We start from the raw sequence: 13,596 nt of genomic DNA on the forward strand, positions 1-13,596 counted from the left end.
TCTCAATCTTCAAGTTCTAGCTCAGATGTCTCCTCCTTGGAGAGAATGTTCCTAAATACCTTCTTTAAAGGAGCATCCTCTCCTATAATTCATCATGGCACTCTTATAGCTCTTCTCCATGTTGGTCAAAATGTATAATTACTTCTTGTTTATTGTCAGTTTCCACAAGAATATTAGCACTGTTAGGGCAGAAACAATGAATGTCTTGTTTAACACCATACCCCCATTGCTTAGCACAGTGCCTGGCACATAGTTAACACACAATAAAATAATGTTTGAATGAATGGAACTTTAATGGCTTTGGGATGATTCAAGTCCACTAGTGACATTTACTTGCCTTGAATTCTTAGATGAGTTACATAAATCCTGTATGGCCCACCTTTGAATGTTCTCACCTCAAAATGGAGATGTTCATTCATCCATTCATTCATTAAGTTGCTTGCAAGGTATCTGACATAAATCAAAGAGTAAATAGATGAATATTTATTTTCCCATTTGGAAGCATAAAAAGTTATATACTGTTCAAGTGTACATGGCCAGTGTTCTGGTTTTTTAGGACTATATAACAAACCACCCCAAAATTTAATGGCTTAAAACAATTATTACTTCACTATGATTCACAGTTCTTGTGAGTCAGGAATTTGAGAAGGGCTCTGTTGGGTAGGTCTGGCTTGAGACTTCTCACCCAGTCAGATGGTGGCCAGAGCAGGAAAAAAAAATGGAGGTCTGGAGAAGCTAGGGGTTAGCCAGGGATTGATATATTTCTCCCTCCTCTCTCCTCTCTCTCTCCCCCTCTCTCAGCATGCTGTCGCAGTGCTTCTTTATATGATCTCTCTAGGTAGACCAACTGGACTTCTTCACAGCATGGTGCCCCAGGGCAGTAAGATGGCTTACCTGCCAAAACAGTGCTCCATTGCAAGTGTTCCAGCAAACAAGGCAGAAGTTGTATTGCCATTTATGACCTAGCATTGGAAATGCAGCTAAGTAGATATTTCAGGATCCTTCCTGCCCACATTCATTCTGGTAAACAAAGGCTTCTTTTCATTTTGCTCCGTCTGTCCTTTTCAGTTCAAGCTGACACAATTCCTTTAAAAATTTTTTGTGAAATTTTTGTATATTAATTTGTAATCTACTCCATTAAATGAAAGTTAGACAAAACTCTTTAAAGTAAGCCTTCACTCCCTGTGAGGTTGCCTTCGAAAAATTCCCTTAAGTGTCTTAAAAGTCCTGACACAGTGGCTTATGCCTATAAATCCCAGCACTTAGGGAGGCCAAGGTGGGAGGACGGCTGTAGCCCAGGAGTTTGACACTCACCTGGGCAACATATTGAAACCCTATCTCTACCAAAATACAAAAATTAGCTAGGCTTTGTGGCTTACACATGTGGTCCCAGCTACTTGGGAGGCTGAGGTGGGAGGATCCCTTGAGCATGGGATGTGGAGGTTACATCCCTTGAGCCAACAGCAAGCCACTGCACTCCAGCCTGGGAGAGACAGCGAAACCCTGTATCAAAAAAACCCTAAACAAAACAGTCTTAAGAAAAACAAAAACAAAAAATTTTAAAAATCCTGTTAACACAAAGGGTCTGCGATGCACACCCTTCAGATTCTTAGAACATTTTTGTCTGTTTGAAAGGATATGAGGCCCCACCTAACATCTTTGAGGTCTTAACAAAGGATTGCACAGGACCACCCTGGATTTGATCTCTGCCCTGAAACTAGTACTTGAGAGTTTTTGTTTTCTGGTAAAATAAGAAACATTTATTTTCAAAAACAGTCTTGACATCTTACTATTTCCTCTATGTTTTTATTAAAAACTGAACAGTTGCATTTTTGGCTTATCTGTCTATTTGTGTCTTAGCATGATGTCTAAAAGAAACCAGTTGGCCTTTTCAACATTCTGCCTGCAAATTTTCTCAGACAGATCCATTAGTTCATTGGGTACGTTTTCTCTTTTCCATACTACTACAGGTGACAATTTGGCTAAACTTTCTACCACCACCTAACAAAGGCCTCCTTTCTTCTGGTTTTCAATAAAGTTTTCCTCACATTCCTTTAAACCTTTACAACAGATTCTTCAGGGCCCAACAGGCTTCTGCTGACAATATCTTCAAGGCTCTTCCAGCATATCTCCCTGATGCCCGACCCCAAATTGTTTTCATCTTTTGTTCTAGCAGCTCCCCACTACAAAGTAACAGTCTGTTCCATTTTTCTGATATATATCAAATCTATCCAATACTTAAGGTCTTGAAACAAGAACAAACATTTTATTCTCTTGTTGTTTCTGTGGGTCAGGAGTCTGAGAAAGATTCTACGAGGGTGGGGTTCAGTGGCTCACTAATCCCAGCATTTTGGGAGGCCAAGGCAGGCAGATTACTTAAGGTCAGGAGTTCAAGAACAGCCTGGACAAAACAGTGAAACCGTGTCTACTAAAAATTAAAAAAAAAAAAAATCAGCCGGGCATGGTGATGCATACCTATAGTCCCAGCTACTCAGGAGGCTGAGGCAGGAGAATCAGTTGAACCCAGGAGTAGAGGTTGCAGTAAGCCAAGATGGCACCACTGCACTCCAACCTGGGCAATAGAACAAGACTCCATCTCAAAAAATAAAATAAAACAAATAAAATTTTTAAAAAAGGCTCTGGCTTAGGGTCTCTCGTGTGTTTGCTGTCAGATAGTGGCTGGAAAAGTAGGTGGGTTGGAGCAGATGGGAGATGCTGGGCAGCTCTTTTATTCATGTATGCTCAGGGCTTCTCCATGTAGTGTCATTACATAGGCTACCTTGGGCTTCCTCACAGCATGGTGCTTGGAGCTCCAGCAAGGCAGTATTAGCATCACATTTTGTCTTCACTTTGGAATTCACACAGCATCACTTTCATCACACACTGTTGGGAAATATAGTGAAAACACCTGCCCAGTTTCAGGAGAAAGAATGCAAACCCACGCCTTTATAGGAGGAGTGTTTTTTTAAGTGCAGATTTATTTTCAACCCTCTATATCCAGTAAGTAGCCATTGAACTACTTGTTTTCTATTACGTTAAAGGAAATAGAAAACTTCATTCACTCATTCAATTGTTCATTTATTCATATTCCCTTAATCCTCTGTGTATATCCTGTTACTAGAATATCACATTGTTTTCAAATGACCTCTTTTTGTATGTGTCTCTTCCCTTAGACTGTCAGATTTCCCATTGTGGTTGGGAATTGTTTCATTCTTCTTTGTGTCTTCATTACTTAGTGTGAAAGCTGACTCATAATAGATGCTCAAATAATATATGCTGACTAAACAGATGAATAAGTAAATTGTACTTTTACTTAATTTAAAAATGTTGAATTGGAATATTTCCTATTAAGTAATGAATCACCAAAAACTAAATTTACATTTCTATTCCCTGTTGCCAGAAAATTTTGTTCTTATTAAGTCAACAGCATAATCCATTTATATTGGCTTTGTTTTGTAAATGTGCATTTTCACATGTAGACCACAGAGAGGGTGTACCCTGCCTTAGAATCCAAACAACTGAAGCAAATGTAAAAAATACTCTCCAAAAAGCAGGCTGACCCAACCACAGCACAGGATGGATTGCCCAGCATGGGGAAAGGGACAAGAGAACAATCTTGTGGAAAAGCAGCAGCAGGAAGAAAAATATTTTGGCAGAGGTGCAGCCCTCATGAGGAAGAACAGCAAAGCTCTGCGACTCACCTCCAGGCTTCTGAGCTGAGGAAATAGTCCCAGGGCATAATAAATCTCTAAGTGCAAAAGTTAGATGAATACAAAGCTATGGTAGTGTGAAAAGATGCCCAGCTCCAAGAGACTTGACTATTATGGATAAGGCAACAAGGCAGGGCACAGGGCTGGGCTCTTCCTCTGCGTAGGGGATTCAGGGGATAGAGAGATCGGTGGTTGGAGGAAGCACACTCATTCTGCATGTGCAGGGAGTGGGGGCTTGAGGGAATGTTAAAGAGGGGCTAAGGAAGAAAATAGCTGAAAGGCTAGGACTACGATTTTAGCAGAAAGGCACCAAACAGCAGGTTCCCTCTCTGTACCTCCACACCCTACCCCCAATCTTGAATTCCTCCCAAGATGAGCATTGGTTCAGGACACTACCACATGTTTATTGTCACTGAACAGGAAAGATCTGGCTGATCTCCAGGCACTGCAGCCCCAAAGCTTGAAGGCTAAGTGTGTTATTGTTGTTGTTTAACTCTGTCACACAATTATCCATTAAGGCAGATGGATCCATTTTTCTAAACACCTATGAAACTGATTCCTTAGCACAGATCATTTATTTGCCTCTGAAGAATGGTATGATACAACTATTTGGGGAATAACACACAAGAGAATATGTTTCCCAAACCTCTCATTAGTGGGGAGAGGACTTTTGTGTTTTGCCAGGGGTCATACAAATTCTGGGATGGGGTGGGTGGGATGGATGAGGGTTCTGAGAAACTGAGAAGAAGCCAGGATTGGACAGACACAAACATCTATAAAAGTTAAAGGGCATTTTTTCACAACAAATTGTTTGCTGAGAATTGTTTTTCACTCTTGAGAAAACCATGTATGTTCTTCCTCTTCAAAAGTTACATGGAAATTATAATAAAACTATTGCATTTATAACATTCCTCTAGTAAAACTGAACCTTCTCTCAAAACTACCAAATACTGACCCCCTGAAAAATAATTCTATTGTCATAAGCATGACTGAGGTGACATCAGCAGAGCTCCCTACTCTACAGGATGGAGTTAACTAAAGGAATCATAATGACCTGAGTACTCACATCATTTGACTTCAGTCTCTGATCAAAATGGTGCCTAAATCAAGTTTCCTGTTTTTCCACCCTGTTACACAATGATCCATTAGGACAGGCAGATCAATTGGACCAGCCATCCATGCAACCTCTGGTTCCTGAGATCAATCTGCTTATTTGCCCTGGTGAAAAATAGCATGAAGCAATGGTTTGAGAACAAAATTTTCAGTTCACTTACAAAAGTTGGCATCATGTAGATACAATGCCTGACAGCCAGTTTGGAATTTCTGATTACCATACTATAAATCTTACCCAGTGAATAAAGAAAAAGTATCAAGTCTTTATCTGCCTTTAATGAGTATTCCTTTCTCTTAGTTCTCTCATATACCCTAGTCAATCAAAGAACCTAAAGGCATTAATACCAAGTGAATCATTTTATGCTCACATATGCAAGCAATGGATAGCTTTTTCCCCAAATTTTGGAGTAAGAAGCCTTTGAAACACTTCTAAACTGCACCATATATTTTGTCAAGATGTGCCAGACAACTAGAGATGGAGTTATTTTCTTGGCCAACACAACATGGCATGTGATTCACCATACCTTTTCCTACAGCAACAAGCTGCAGGAAATAAAACAAGGTAGAAATTCTAAATGTATGAGAAAATAATGCTAGAATGCATCATATCTGGTAATTTCATAATTAAGAGTTTGAAAACAATAAAGTTTCAGTATTTAAAACCTTAAAAGAAATCGTAGTTTCAGCCCAGGCAAAATAGTGAAACTCTGTCTCTACAAAAAACACAAAACAGAAAAAATTACCTGGGCATGGTGGTACATGCTTGTGGTCCCAGCTATTTGGGAGGCTGAAATAGGAAGATCGCTTGAGCCTAGGAGGTGGAGGTTGCAGTGAGCCAAGATGGTGCCACTGCACTCCAGCCTGGGTGACAGAGTAAGTCCCCACCTCAAAAAAGAAAAGAAATTCAAGTTTACGAGTAGAGTTTTATATTTTATGTCTTAATGTTTCCCACCAAGAATAATACTTAGAGAATTTTGTAAAGGTCTAGATTTCAAAACAATGAGACATTAGTCAAAATCAAAAAAGGAATAGCAAGAATGAGGTGAAAAGAGTACTTGAATGTATTTCTGGATGCACCAGATAGTGGCAAATCATTTTTGAAGATAGTTTATGAGTTTCATGATCCATAAAAGTATTTGTATTATTTGGCCCAGATTTTGCCATTTGGACTATCAACCCTAAGGAAACAATTTTGAAATATATATTTATATTTTAATATAAACAAAATAATTTCAAAAAAGATATTTTCCATAGATTATAGCAATAAGAATTGGAAATAATTTAAGTGGCCCCAAATTAAGGCAATTATATAATTTGGGGTCCAGCCAACAATATGATAATGGTTAAACTATGGTACCATTAGGGCAATATAAGCAAAGGCACAGGTTTTTTTGGTAATTTCCCAACTTACTGTAAGTGGTTATGATAGTTACATTTTTAAAATAATTTTTTAAGTCCTAGAAACCCTACCAATGCACTTGAGTGTTATGAGCACTTGAACACTGAGGTAGTTTTATAAACTCTGCTCTGAGGAACAGGACTGGGGAAGGAAAGAGTAAAGATTGCTGCTTTTAATACAGTGTGATTTTAGACCATTTAACAAAAACTTAATATAAAGAAAATGACAATTACTGCGGTAAGTATGGAGGACAGAGACTATAAGCAAAGGAAACATGTTACCAGATTGTGTTTTAGGAATAACCCTCTGGTCAAGTCTGGAGAGTGGATTAGAAGGAACTAAGGAGAAGATACTTCATTGGAGTTAGAATGCTTTAACGATTATTCTTTACATTTGTGTTGCACTTATAAACTACAGTATTCTTTCACTCCATGATCTAATCTAAATCCTTTCCATTTAAAAAAAGCAACAATTCAACATCAGGTTTCAGGAGAAATCAGCATGTAAATTAGGCATTATGCAAAGAAAAACAAAAACTTAAAATCTACAATGAAAATACGTCAGAGTCCACAGCTGCCAGGAAGCTCTAAGACAATGTTTTATCCCAGGATCTGCCATTGAGCTGTATTTTAAGTGTATCTGTTTTGTCTTCCTTCCTCAAGGTCTTTTGATATTTTATTCTTTTTTACTTCTTTTTAAAAAAAGGGTTTCCCTCTGTCGCCCAAGCTAGAGTGCAGTGGTATGGTCTCAGCTCACTGTAGCCTCGACTTCCTGGGCTCAGGTGATCCTCACACCCTCAGTATCAGCCTCCCAGGTAGCTGGGACTACAGGCACACACCACCATGGCCGGATAATTTTTGTATTTTTTGCAGAGCTAGGTTTTCGTCTTGTTGTCCAGGCTGATCTCAAACTCCTGGGCTCAAACGATCCTCCCACTTCAGCCTCCCAAAGTGCTGAGATTACAGGCATAAGCCACCATGCCCAGCCTGATATTTTATTCTTACTGAAACAAACTTACCATTATAACCAATGTCAGTTAGATGTCCCACCTTTATCTTCAAGTCACTCATAGCCCAACCCCCAACCCCACTCCTTGCCCCAAAGAACAAATGGTTGATCATGGCTTGGATAAGTTTGTTCTCTATTCCCCGGGACCTTTTTACTCCTCTCCCATTTACCACTCTGGCTACAGAGAAAGAAGAGGCAGCACTGTCTCATCCAGGATGTTCCTGCTACTCGAGCTCCACCCACCCACCCACCTGCCTCCCACCCACCCACCTGCCTCCTACTGAGGGAGGGGAAGCAGTGGTTATGGCCCTGAGCCCTCAAGTCGGGCCTGTGCAGAGTACTTCACATGCTTGCTTTCCACGATGCTCCCTGCAGCCTTATAAAGCATGTACTGTTATTCTCTCTACTGAGCTGCAAAGAAAATAAAGCTTAGAGAAAGAGTCCTGCTAAGGCCACACAGGTAGTTAGTAGCAAAGCTAAGGTTCAAACCCATGGTGTATAACCCTAAAAGTTTGTGCTTATACATTACAGTAAATACGACATTATTCTTGGGTGGTCTTCCCAGCCCACACATCCTTCAACCCTTTAGCTTTTACTTCAGGTTAAGAAGAGAAGGGGTGTTTGTGAAGCAACGGAATGCTCACAGTTCATGGAGCCTCTGCTTCTCGTTAAATCCGGGATAATACATTCATCTTATCATAGCAGTTGCTGAAATACACTTAAAAGACTAACTCAATTCAGGGGTTTTAATGAGTGTATAAAGACAGGCATATTCCTGAAATTCTACTACATAAAGCATCTGAGTCAGATTATACCAGAGCATGTGCTGGGCTATTTTTAGGAGGGCTGTATATAGGACATAGTTTTCTGGTTATGTCACAAGCTTGCAGGTGGGCCTTCTCTTCACATTTTAGATAAAAATAGATACATAGATATAAAGATAAATACAATACAGTTTCTGCCCTTGAAGAGTTCCAAGACTAGTTACAGGGACAGAAAAGGTAAAAATGAAGCATGAGAATGTGAAATTTGGCATAACAGAGGTAGAGGAGCAGAGAGAGCAGGAATTTAAGCACCTTAGAAGCCTCTGCTTCATCTGTGCAACACATTTTATTACATGCCAAGCACTGGTGAAGACAATTATGCACAAAAATCAACACTGTCTCAGCTGTTAGGACTCCGCTTTCTCAGGTGGGGAAATCAGACCTCGTCAAATGCCAGCACAAAAGCAGAGTTCCACTTTCCAGTGGTGATGACCTACCCACACGAGAACATGCCTCTCGCGAAGGATCTCCTTCATCCCTCCCCAGAAGAGGAGAAGAGGAAACACAAGAAGAAATGCCTGGTGCAGAGCCCCAATTCCTACTTCATGGATGTGAAATGCCCAGGATGCTAAAAAATCACCACAGTCTTTAGCCATGCACAAACGGTAGTTTTGTGTGTTGACTGCTCCACTGTCCTCTGCCAGCCTACAGGAGGAAAAGCAAGGCTTACAGAAGATGTTCCTTCAGGAGGAAGCAGCACTAAAAGCACTCTGAATCAAGATGAGTGGGAAACTCAATAAACACATTTTGGATTAAAAAAAAAAAAAAGCAGAGTTCCACACCAAGGGAAGTATGCCCAAGGAAAGCAATACTGTCTGCAGAAGACACACAACAAAAGGACTTGCCTTGGACAGGGGCTGGGATGAATGTAATCATGGTGGCCCTCCTCTGAGGAAGTGACTCTTGAGCTGAGAGGTGAGGACAGAGGAGGCATTAACTCAAGCAAAGGAATGGGGCTGAGAGCATTCTAGACAGGCAATCACGTGTGCCAAATACCGGGGATGAGAAAAGCAGAGCCTTTCCAAAACACTGGAAGGAAGTCATGTGATAAGAGTGCAGCAAGCCAGGGGAAGGGGCACAAAAGGATGGGCAGGGCAGGAAGATACCCAGGAGCCAGGGATGGTGGTGAGGATTACAGGTGGCAGAGATATAATGACACAAGACTCTTCACCTCTTCTCCATGTACCACGTAGGTACCATGTCCCCTAGGTAGCCACCTTTCCACAGCCTTGCACCATGACAAAAGTAGCACAGAACCACTACAAATGTTCAGACAGGTCATGTAACCTCTTAGATTCTTCACTTATTACAAATCAACATTTTGGGCCAGGGATATGTTTTAAAATCCTTTCAGTTAGGTGAAATATGTTAACATCAACAGTTTTCAGACTCTTCCCCCTACTAAAATGTTGGTAGTTAACGTTTCTACTGATTGAAAAAAATGGCTTTACTGATTGATAAATGGTACTGGGCTTTCTGTCCAAACATTAAATGAATTCTAACATAATCATAGCAGCACCTGCATTCATTTGAAAAATGATAATCCACATATGTGTCCCAGATATAAGCATTTTTTTATCTGCAGAATGATGTTTGTGACACATATGAATTTAGGGACCACTTGTAAAAATGATATGGCCCATAACTTGGAAACCGCAAGGCTAGATAAACTCTAAGGTCCCTTTCAGTACTGAAATTCTGATTCTATCATAATTTTCAGTAAGAATCATTTTTATCCTTATATATAATGGAGCAACAGACAGAGAAAACTTTGGCTAAAACTACAACTAAAATCTTTTGGAACACAAAGCCAATTAGGAAAATCTGCTTAAGTTGACCATGATTTACTGTGATTCTAAACATGTGCACTCTGCAGCTGATTAACAATTCTCTTTAATGTGTTTTTAAGCTTCTTGAACCTCTTAACCTCAGCTGTTCTGAATCTTGATGTCATCAGCCTTGATCTCCCTACATCCAAATGTTCTCTGTGGGCTTTGCTTTCACACAAGCCCATCCTATATAATCACCCCAGCAGCTCCAGGCTGATGTCCTCTAGCACTGCAATTTCAGGAAAAAAAATTAGCTTTATGTTTCCAACACTCCATTTAAAAAAAAAATCCAGAAATGAGTCTCCCAGACCTGGATTACACCTTGTGCTCATCCCTGAACCAATTGCTGCAGCCTAGAAGATGGAAATCACAGATTGGCCAAGCCAAGTGTCACTATCCATATACTTGAGAGTAGGGAGATGAGGGAGGTTTCAAAGGAAAAACCAAGGGGACACGATATGGATATCCCATAGACCAAAGCAACATTTTTAATGACCTTCTGGACTTTTTTTTCTCTTGCAAATGACAGAAACCCAATTTATGTGGTTTTAGCAAAAAAGAGTCTTAATTGGCTCACATAACTGAGAACTCCAACAGTAGTTTGGCTTCCGGCATAGCTAGATTCAGGGATTCAAATAACTGAACTCTCTCTTCTTCTCCCTCTCCATCTCTCTCCTTATCCTGATTTCTTTAGTCTTGACTTCATCTTCAGGAATGGTTTCTCCAAATGGAAGACTATGTAGTCCCCAGCAGCCCTAATGGACATAATCTTAGCTTCTGAACTTTCCAAAGAAGAGTGGCCTTCTTTTCCCTCCATCTCAAGCTTCAAAGGACTCAGAATAGCCCCCTGGGGCCACATGTCCAGTCAGCCACAAGTCACCCCAACCAGAGCATGAGCTACTCTCATTGAAAAGCCTAGAGCCCATACCTGGGGCTGGGAAAGTAGGGCCTCAAATTAGACCTACAAAATATAAAAGAAAAACAGTTCCTTAAATGTAAAGTCAGATGCTCCACCAAAAAAAAAAAAGAGAGAGAGAGAGAGACATTGGGGGATAGGAAGGCAAAAGCAATAGGTGTCTATTATGGTCCTCATGCTAACATTCAGCTCCATACATCACCATGTCTGTCACCCAGCATTTGAGCTTCTGACCCTGTTGTTTTCCTCTCTCCCTTCTGGCTGAGCGCACTCCTGGAAAACTCTTGGTGGTAATTCTCTTGCTTTAGCTCAACCTCAAGACCCTTCTTTTCCATACTCTAACCTGGTAGAAAGTCTCTATTTCAGTATGTATTGGTCATTTGGGCAGGATTTGCAAGTAAGAAGCCGGGGTTCGGGTGTGCTGACTCAGGCAGGTGGAGCTGGTGCTAGCAGACTCAGGCAGGTGGAGCTGGTGATGAGGGCTCAGGAGGAAGAGAAGAATTTATTGTATGTGAATGAGGACAACTTTACAAATAAAGATAATAGAAAGTACAATAAATGGCATTAACGCCAATGAAGAATGAAATTATTTTAGAGCAGTAATATCTCCCTATTACTAAGGGAGATACTACTATTTTTAATGAACAAAAAGGAAAGAATAAAGTGTTATGAAGGGACAGGAAGAAAAGTCTATGGCAGTATTTCTCAAAGTATGGTCCCTGGACTATAGCAGCATGTATTAGCCCATTCTCAAGCTGCTGTGAAGAAATGCCCAAGACTGAGTAATTTATAAAGAAGAAAGGTTTAATTGACTCACAGTTCTGCATGGCTGGGGAGGCCTCAGGAAACTTACAATCACTGTGGAAGGCAGGGCAGCAAGAGAGAGAATGAATGCCGGCAGGGGAAACGCCAGACGCTTATAAAACCATCAGATCTCATGAGAACTCACTCACTATCACGAGAATGGCATGAGGGAAAACCGCCCCATGATTCAATTACCTCCCGCCAGGTCCCTCATGACACGTGGGGATTATGGGGATTACCATTCAAGATGAGATTTGGGTGGGGACACAGCCAAACTATATCACAGCATCACCTGGGAGTTGTTTAAATGCAACTCTGACCTTGTCAGAAGCCTGAGGATAGACTCCTTCAGGTAAATCTGATGCATGACAGTTTATAGACCTTTTACTCTAAAGGATGATCGGTCCTTCCTCTCTGGAGATCCATTTCTCGTTTTAAAACAAGGTGCTGATATTCATCTTTCACAATTTGTAAAATGCCCCCTTTCTAGTCTCTTCTTTCAATTCCTTTTTCCTTATTTTCTGCAATTTCAATTTCTAGTCCATGAGCATAACACAAACAGTCAAGTTTAGGTCAATGAACATAGCTAAAGACAAATAAGGAAAAGATAAAAGAACGGCTCACCATTTCTCAGTGTATATTAGCAAAGAGGAATTACTTGAATCAACCAAACTTTGGCTTTGAACTTTCTGCTCACAAAAATGGACTAGTCATTTTTTGAGCAGACATGCAGTGGAAAGGGAGCTTGCATCTTCTCTGTTGTACACCAGCTTATACATACACTGTAGAAAGCAAATATTAAAGTTTTTCATCTTAAGGAATAATTTTTTTTCTTTTTTCTTTCTTTTTTTTTTTTTTTTTTTGAGACAGACTCTCACTCTGTCGCCCAGGCTGGAGTGCAGTGGCATGATCTCAGCTCACTGCAACCTCCACCTCCCTGGTTCAAGCAATTCCCCTGACTCAGCCTCCTGAGTAGCTGGGATTACAGGCACCCGCCACCATGCCCAGCTAATTTTTTTGCGTTTTTAGTAGAGACAGGGTTTCACTATGTTGGTCAGGCTGGTCTCGAACTCCTGACCTCATGACCCACCCACCTTGGCCTCCCAAAGTGCTGGGATTACAGGTGTGAGCCACCATGCCCAGCTAAGAAATAATATTTTAAAAAATTTTTACAAATACTATACCAATGTTATAACCTGGGAAATGTGCAGACGTATTCAGTGTGAATGAAAAAGGAAGCAGTTACAGGACACAGATCAAATAGAGAAATAACAATGAACACTCTCACGGTATTTACATGCCAGGCCCTGTTCTAAGTGTTTGACATATATGAGCTTACTCAATGCTCATAATAGCCTTATAACTTGCATACTGCTAGCAGGCCCATTTGAAAGATTAACATGAAGCACAAAGAGGCACTTACAAAGACCACACAGTCTGAACTTGAAACCGGGCAGTGGAGCCCAAGAACCAGTGAATGCTCTTGACCACCTTTCTTCTTAATTTCTGGTCCCAACCACTCTTCCAGTCTACCTTGAAGCAGAATTCAGTGATATTACTGTAACTTTAAGCAGATCAAGGGCAGCCAGGAGCAGGATGGGAAGAGGCAGAGATGTTGAAGGAAACATGGAGATGGGAGGAATGAAGCTGGACAACCGGGCATAGAGTAGCAGCACCAAAAGAAAAGGACAAGAAGTCAAGGAAGGGGAAGCTGGAAATGGGTTGACGGAGTTCATGGGCAAGGGTGAAAAGCAAGGAGGTTGAGAGAGAGTAAAGAGATCATGATGTTGCTCTGGAGAGCCTGAGGATGAGTTCAGATGATGAAGGGGTGGGAAGCTGCAGGAAGAGGGGACACAGACAGCTAAGGAGACCAGAGACCCAGGGGAAGGCATGAGTGAGCCAGTCTGGGAAGTAGAGCCAAGAAGAGATGCGTTTAGAAACGAGGACTTGGGTCCAGAAAGATAAAATAGAAAGGGGACAAATAAAGAGAAGG

General features: G+C 40.9%; 1 long non-coding RNA gene and 1 pseudogene across 1 annotated transcript in view; one reads left to right on the plus strand and one right to left on the minus strand.

The window, feature by feature from the left end:
• Window positions 1-393: 393 nt before the first annotated feature.
• Window positions 394-13,596, minus strand: part of LOC109029080 (uncharacterized) — a 39,792-nt gene continuing 26,589 nt past the window's right edge. The window contains exons 4-6 of the long non-coding RNA XR_008670249.2: window positions 5,567-5,708; window positions 895-1,020; window positions 394-450 (exon numbers count right to left, since the gene is read on the minus strand). This is a non-coding gene — a long non-coding RNA (uncharacterized lncRNA). The remainder of the gene's footprint in view (window positions 451-894; window positions 1,021-5,566; window positions 5,709-13,596) is intronic.
• Window positions 8,487-8,781, plus strand: LOC101137301 (small ribosomal subunit protein eS27-like; annotated as a pseudogene).

This window comes from Gorilla gorilla, chromosome 10 (assembly GCF_029281585.2).
Source record: "Gorilla gorilla gorilla isolate KB3781 chromosome 10, NHGRI_mGorGor1-v2.1_pri, whole genome shotgun sequence".
Taxonomy (NCBI): Eukaryota; Metazoa; Chordata; class Mammalia; order Primates; family Hominidae; genus Gorilla; species Gorilla gorilla.